The sequence below is a fragment of the Apium graveolens genome, chromosome 11 (genome assembly GCF_009905375.1).
Source record: "Apium graveolens cultivar Ventura chromosome 11, ASM990537v1, whole genome shotgun sequence".
Classification (NCBI taxonomy): Eukaryota; Viridiplantae; Streptophyta; class Magnoliopsida; order Apiales; family Apiaceae; genus Apium; species Apium graveolens.
The window spans coordinates 48,868,766-48,877,006 of record NC_133657.1 but is presented as its reverse complement, the minus strand read 5'-3'; positions in this window follow the sequence as shown (position 1 = coordinate 48,877,006).

The following is an 8,241-nucleotide window of genomic DNA, read 5'->3' as shown; positions in this document are numbered from 1 at the left end:
AAAGTTGGTTTGAAATCAAGAGGAAAATAGACAAACCAGAAAGCTACCCTAAAATAGACCCTGGAAACAGGAATCTTCTGAACACTGTAGAGAAGTACAGAAAGGACTATCCAAATATTCATGAGTTCTACTGTCAATTTGATAAGGTAATCACTGGCACCACTGTGAATATTCTGGTGAATGGATGGAAGATTACTGTCAATCACAAAGATGGACTTCAAATGAAGATCTCTACCAGTGTGCTGAAAAAGCTGAATATAGTGGAACTGTTTGTCTTAGCTTCAAAAATCCCTTGGTTAAGATCGAATGAGAATGAATACTTCAGAGACAAACTTTGGAAAATGATGATGGATTTATCTTCTCAAGCATTTCTTAATCCTTTTGTGATCAAGGTAGTTGCTGATGGGAGACTACAAAACATATCCATGTCTGATCAACAGTTAAGATCCATTTGATATCTACAACTCTCTTTCTTGGAAAGCCAACTCAGAAGCAAAAGAGCAAAACTGGAAGTACCAGGAGTTAAAAGATCAGAAGCAGACTTTAAGGCTGCTGAAGTTCTATATGCTTATAGACTAAATGACAAGATGATCAGGGATACAGAAAAGGACATGAATGAAGTTGAAAGATTATATCATGAGATGGTGTTCATCAATGGAGAACCAGAAGTTAATCTAATAAAGGATAGTGAACCTATCATCAGCACTGACAGTGAGGGTGAACTAGTCTTAGGATTAACAAAGCACTGATTAGGATCAAGGATTTCAGAACAAGCAATTCAGATTCAATACATCAAGCCTTAATGGACGTCAAGAACTCTACATGCAAGAAGGACAAGATTGCCTTGATTCCAATCTTAAAGATACTTGATGAAGTGATGGAAGAAGAATCAATCAACAATACCAAGAGAGTATGAGGAAATCCTAAAATAATAACAGTCTTTGTAATGTCAAAGAGATCCACAATGTTGTTTGATCTTGTTCACAAGTGCTCTAAAGTCAGATATCTTCAAATGATGCTCAATGAACTGAATAATCCTACTCCAATCAATGCACTGGAAATAGAAGCTCGTGACTTGGTTCAAGCCAGACTAGATGTCCTTCGGAATAAAAGCACATGATCACCTCTCCCAGAATCTGCTAAGTCAACTGGTCCTAAAAAGAAAGCTCCCAAGTGAAAGTCTGTTGAGACTAAATCTACTCAAGAAGGAGAAGGCAGTCAAGGCAAGAAGCTCAAGAAGACAAAGATAAAGAAGACATAGATAATCTGTTCAGGCTAGAGGAACACTTCTTTGTAATTTATAAGTTAAGAAATCTGGAAATGAATATGTAATCCAGAATGTATTTAATATCTTTATCTATTTAGAGGTTGTACTTTTTCTTATTATCAGTTGAGTTATACTTAGGGATTTGCTTGTCGAACTCTAACAACCAAATAGGAGGAGATTGTAAAGCATAATGTAATGTAACATGTAATCTAGGAATTATAACTCAACATAAAAATTGAAATAGATAAACAATATTAAATTATGAAGCACAGGAACCCTAGAGATGAAGACATGATACCTACAAAAAATCAGAAGATGCAAATGATCCTCTAAGTCCACACTCAGTTTATGGAAAGAAGTTCATTTACATGATCAAGCCTCCATAAAGAATATGACATCGAAGGACTTTCAGTATCAGTTACATGGTTTGATTTGAAGTATTGAAGATAAGGGGTTCAGTGTCTGAAGCTAGAAATAACTTTCAAAGATGTATCAGCTCTACAGCTCAAAAAGAATTGAATTATATCAACTCATGTTAGTTGTTTGTGAACCAGACTAGTGCACCAAACATCAACAGTATAGAAAAGACTTAATTCAGAAATACAGAGAAAATTAGAGTTGATACAACTAATGGAGACAAGGAAAATATTCTAAGGCAAATGTATGTCGCAGGTTACTCTAAGTCGCAGGTTACTCTAAGTCACAGGTTGACATAATGTCGCAGGTTGTGACTCAGTCGCAGGTTGAGATGATGTCGCAGGTTGGAACATAGTCGCATGTTGGGACATAGTCACAGGTTGGGACATAGTAATAGGTTGGGACTGTCGCAGGTTGAGAGAATATCGCAGCTTAGAGATACTAGTCGCAGGTTACATGTTCTTTGTCGCCAGTTAGCAGTTGGTTATTTTTCAGAATTAAATGCAGCAAATTTAATGAAATGTGTGGACAAAAATATGCCACCTGTCCATTGAATTTGAAAGACTACAAGAAGCAAATTGAATGTATTCATTCAGTTAGTTATCTTCTTTAGCAAACATAGAAAGTTTACGAGAGCTCCATTAAAGCTTCACATTTATTATCTTTGTAAGCATACTGTTATGCTGCTGAATTTATTGTAGCTAATCAATACATTGATTAGATTGTAGCAACCTCAAGGTTTATATTAATAAAATAACATATTCCTTGAATTGTTTCGTGTTGTTTTTAAATCCGTACTTTTAACGAAGAACTTGAAACGAATCGAAAAGATTGTAGGTATTGTATTCAACACCCCCCTTCTACGATACTTTGGGACTAACAAATTTACTATTAGAAATGGTCTAAACATGTCTCTGAACAAGGATGAAAGTATCAAAATCCCCATTCTGAAGAAGGCTGAATATCCTACTTGGATAATGAAGATGCTAATGCACTTGGAATCTACAGATCCAGACTACCTCGATATAATCAATGATGGACCTTACAAGCTAACAAAATTGGTACCTGTAACTCCTACTGTTGATGAACATCTACAGCTGAAGGAGAAGAGTGAATGGACACCAGAAGAGAAAGTCGTTGTGCTGAAAGATGCAAAGCTAAGAAATATTTTGCATAACAGTTATAGCCTACAAGACTGCCAAAGAGATATGGGATGCTCTTGAGACTCAATGCCAAGGAACCACAAATATCAAGAAGAACATAAGGGCTATTTTAGTTCAAGAATATGAACATTTCGAGGCAAAGACTAATGAGAGTCCCACAGACATCTATGATAGGTTTCTCACTCTGCTCAATGACCTATCTTTGGTGGAAAAGGTGTATGATCTTGAAGATTCAAACACCAAGGTTCCTGAGAGCTTTGAATGAGGAATGGGAGACACGGACCTCAATCATACGACACCAGTATGATTTGGAAAAAGTCACTCTGGATGAAATATATGGCATGCTGAAGACTCATGACTTGGAGTTTCAGCAAAGTAAATAGAGGAAAAGCAACAAGGCAAAATCAGTTGCCTTAAAAGTGAATGATAAAGCTTCAAAAGACAAGACAATGGAAGCTATACGGAAAAAGAACTATTGTAACACCCCCAAATCTGGGGTCGGGGATCCGGGTTGTCACGGGTTCCATTTCCCTTAATAACACCCAATCTTAATAAATAATCAACTACTCTGTACTGTGACCCCACAATAAACACACAAACCATACGTTATAGTCTCAGAGATGAACACTCAAAAATAACACAAGTCCTTATATTCCACAATTATAAACCGTTACACCTTAAAAAGGTTCTGAATAAATTTACATATTCCTTGCCATTATTACAATTCATATTATACATAAGTCTGGTTCATCAATAGTTGAAAACCTAGCCTATTGGTAGCTCCTACCTCAGCTACGGCGGCATCAACGCTTTCAGAAGACTGCATAACGTTTTCTAACCGCTTGCGAATCGGGAGCTTGGTCCTGTTCATCTTTTCTATCTGTTGTTGTGTGATGAAAGAAGAAAGCAAGGGTGAGCAGCAAGCCCACCAAAATAATACGTATAATGATTAACAATATATGAGCCTTCTCATAGTACTCATGAAAGTCTTGGTCAAAAGAAATGAACCAAGTTTGATATCTTAATGCTATGAAGTAGCAAAATATTCAGTATATATACATATATACTTTTCAAAATCTTGGAAGTCCTCTTCCATGCATAATATACACAGAGTTCCAGTTTATAACTGTATAAAAATATCGTTGCAAGGTGATCTCATTTATCTACCCTTGTCTCAACGTTTTTCTGAAAATCTTTGATATGCATAAGATAATCATTAACTAGATATAAGTTGAAAATATGAAGTTACAAGATGCCCCAATATACTTATATCTTTTCCAATTATTACTTGAACTACCACCGTTCAAGTTATAATCAGTTCAAAAGTTCATCAGATAGATGAGACTACAAGACAAAATTTGAATAGATTCAATCTTTGAATATCATTATAAATAATGAAGTTACGAGATACTTCATTAAATCCCGATATATATATACACCTATATATATACATTTCATACACTCCTTGAAAACCTCTGTTATGAAAATTATAAACAGAGTTACAATATCCAATAAATTTGGAAAGGAGAAAACCTTGGCATAAACCTGATATCTTGCTGATCAGGCAAAGATAACAATAAGTAACCTTTTCTACTAGTAGATGGACAAATTCCCCACTGGTCATCACCCTGGCCGTAATAGGACCTTATGCTGGACTGCCACTCAGCCACTTACGCATTTGATGGACTCCCACTGAGCCACTTACACTTTCATGGACGCCCACTGAGCCCATGTTGCTTATGCCGACTCAAATAGATGAACTTACTTCCCGAACGATGGACAAGTAATCAAGATGTTTTCTCAAAACAGCAACCTCGTTGCGAATGTAAAATACACCACTGAGCCGGATCTCTCAAGTTTTGAACGAGTATTTAAATCCCCTTTAAAAGGAAGATCTTAAATATAAAAATGAGTTTTGGGATCCGCTCTAACTTTTAAAAATCATTTTGAAGACTCGAAAACACTTTAAAGAGTGTTTGGAGTAATGCTGATTTAATGAAATAAATCAGTCCCAATATATTAGAAAATATCTGAATATTATTATTTAAATAATATTCCCATAAAGAATAATCTTTATAAAAATAATTGAAGTAGAAGTTTTAAAACTTATACTTGAAATGAGTATTAAATAAACAAAGATATACTTATACGAAAGTACTATCTTTATTTGAATAATCAAAGATAAGTTTGATTATCAACACCTTATTCTTTAATAAAATAAAGAATATATCTCAGCAAATAATCGGAGTCATAGATCGTCAAATGAATATTCAAATAATATTCATTAAATAATATAAACTGAGTCATAAACCCTCGAATGAATATTCAAATAATATTCAATAAATAATATAAAGGAGTCATAAGCACTCGAATGAATATTCAAATAATATTCAAATAATAAAATAAAAGGAGTCATAAGTCCTCGAATGAATATTCAAAATAATATTCATTTAATAAAATAAAGAAGTCATAAGCCCTCGAATGAATATTCAAAATAATATTCATTTAATAAAATAAAAAAGTCATAAGCCCTCGAATGAATATTCGTAATAATATTCATTAAATAAAATAAAGGAGTCATAAGCCCTCGAATGAATATTCGTAATAATATTCATTAAATAAAATAAAGGAGTCATAAGCCCTCGAATGAATATTCGTAATAATATTCATTAAATAAAATAAAGTTATCGAATAACCCTTAATCGATTAATAGTTTTAAAAACTATATCAATATACATATATATATAAATATATATTATACTCGGGAGTCTTGCCTCCCGGTTTTAGAAAAAGTTCACATTTTGATCCCCTATACTAAGGGTATACGCAAATACCGCTTATCTCTAGCATAGGTATTATGCAACGAATAAGCATTTGAACCAACAAATATATAAATCAAGAATACGAAACAGGCATGCATATATACCATATCACATGCTACAATATATCACAAGAATTTGCTAATAACAAATATGCATTTATCACAAGATCATGCATATACACATATACATCACAACAACAGTATAACGGGTAGAAAACTTGCCTGAGCGACTGGGGGTGATAAAAGGCTCGGAACGAGTCTGGTAACCTATAAACAACAAGTAAGTTGGAATTAAACCAAAGTCACTTGTAAATCTATACTCTAACTACCTTAGACTCTAACGCTCGCTTTACGCTTACTGATTCTCTTAAGTCACTCGAGTACCCTCGGCTCCACCATTTTTTATAATTTAACCATTACAAGTTTTAAGGCGATTCCTTCGCGAGTGTCTTACCAACTGCCTAACACTCTTAACATAATTGTTTCATACACTAATTAACCCTTTTTGGTCTTTAACCTATGTTTCAAAGTAAGGTGAGGGGAAAAGTTTCGTTCGCGAAATGCCGTTACTTAAAACGGTTGTTTCTCCTATACCGTATATCGGAATCAAACGAACTACATATCAAAACGAAGCTCGTAACATGAACTATCTAAACATGGCAATGGTCATAATCTAGCAGGGAGTTCTCGGGTCCAAATGTTATGAACAAAAGCAGTCTAAAGTAAATCGAACATTACGACGGCTATGTTTACGCGATTACCAATATTTAAACTACTCCAATTAACCACCAACCAACTCATAACCATCAATACAACAAAACTTCACCTAGACCATACCACATCATTCCATAATCTCCAAGGTTTTCAACTCAAACAACCACAATCAAGACCTATGAACTATAATCAAGCTTCAATTACCAAAACACTTCCAAATCAAACCAAACTACTAATAATCACAATCCATGCTTCTCATTTCACAAAACCAACCATTAAACTTACTAACAAATAAAGTAAAGGCTAGGGTTTGAAGTTTATACCTTCCTTGGGAGGTGTTAAGTTGCTAGGAAGCCTTAGGGAGCCTCCTACAAGCTTGATCTTTCGAAAGAAATCAAGAACACAAAGTTAGGCTTTGAAGTTTCTAAAAGTCCGATTTAAAGAACTGTAAAAATGAGAGTCTTACCATGATTATTTGGACGAGACTTGTGAACAAGAGTTGTAGGCCATCTCAATACCTTTCCAACGAGCTATAGAACACAATATTTGAGTGAGAAATGAAGGAGATACAACAGTTTTAGTGTGCTGGTTCTGTTTTGGCCGAGAGCAATGGAAATGGGGGAGGAAATGCTTTTGCTTTCTTGTGTTGGTGGAATAATGTGGTGGATAATGATGGGTTGTCTTGATATTTTTCTAGGTTAATAATAAACAAAGGAGTTAGTGGAAGATGATCTCACCATTTGCCATGTGTTGGTGATTTGTGGTGAGATGAGATCATCCCTAGTTAACTATATAATTAACTAGCCATTCCTTCCTAACTATCACTTGGTTTCTTGTTTGATCAACCATCCACTTGCCTTGCCACTTGCAAAGGTATTTACAAGAGTCGTTATTCATTACTTTGTCCGGTTATCACTCAATCTCGTTGATCGTTTGGTTAAATACCTTAATGGTTTTATTGATAAAATCTTCTTGGTATTTTTAATACCTAAATTAATTCTCATTTATAATCCTTGAATTTAAAATCCTTCATCTTAATATTAATTCCTTAAATCCCTTAATGTCTGGTGGAAATCTCGGGGAAAAATAAAAGTGCTCGTTTTCAAAATCCGACAGCTTTTACATACACTTATTTTCTTTATGGAATACTAATACGATCTTAGAATTTCCATAACAGTACTCCTATATATCGTGGTCTGATAATTTTTCTTAATCAGCATTGTCAGCAAAAGTTACTATTCATCCGGGTTTTAAAAATCTCCAAAAATTGGGGTTATTACAGTCTCCCCTCCTTAAAAGGATTCCGTCCCGGAATCAGATAGAAAACAGTTGGGGATGCTTTTCTAGCATTGTGCCTTCTAACTCTCTAGTCAATTCTTTCCACATTATGGTTCTACCACCAAACTCTGACTAGTTTGATAACTCTTCTCCTAAGCACTTGTCCCTTTTCGATCTATAACCCTTCCTGGTTGCTCCATATAGGTTACATCTGGTTGCATGTCTATGCGCTCATATGCCCCTATTTATCTGGCATCCGAATTACATTTTCTTAACATTGATACGTGGAACACGTTATGAACTTGCTACATATTCGGGGGTAGGGCTAGCTCATATGCTATCTTCCCAATATGTCTTAATATATCCAAGGGTCTAACAATTCGTGGACTTAGCTTCCCTTTCTTTCCGAACCTCATCCTTCCTTTCCAAGGGAATACCTATAACAACACTAGGTCCCCCACTTCCTATTCCTTGTCCTTTCGTGTCAAATCAACATACTTCGTGTTCCCATCTTGGGCTACTACCAGCCGTCCTCTGATTAAAATCTATTATATCCTTGATCCTTTGGACTACTGCGGGTC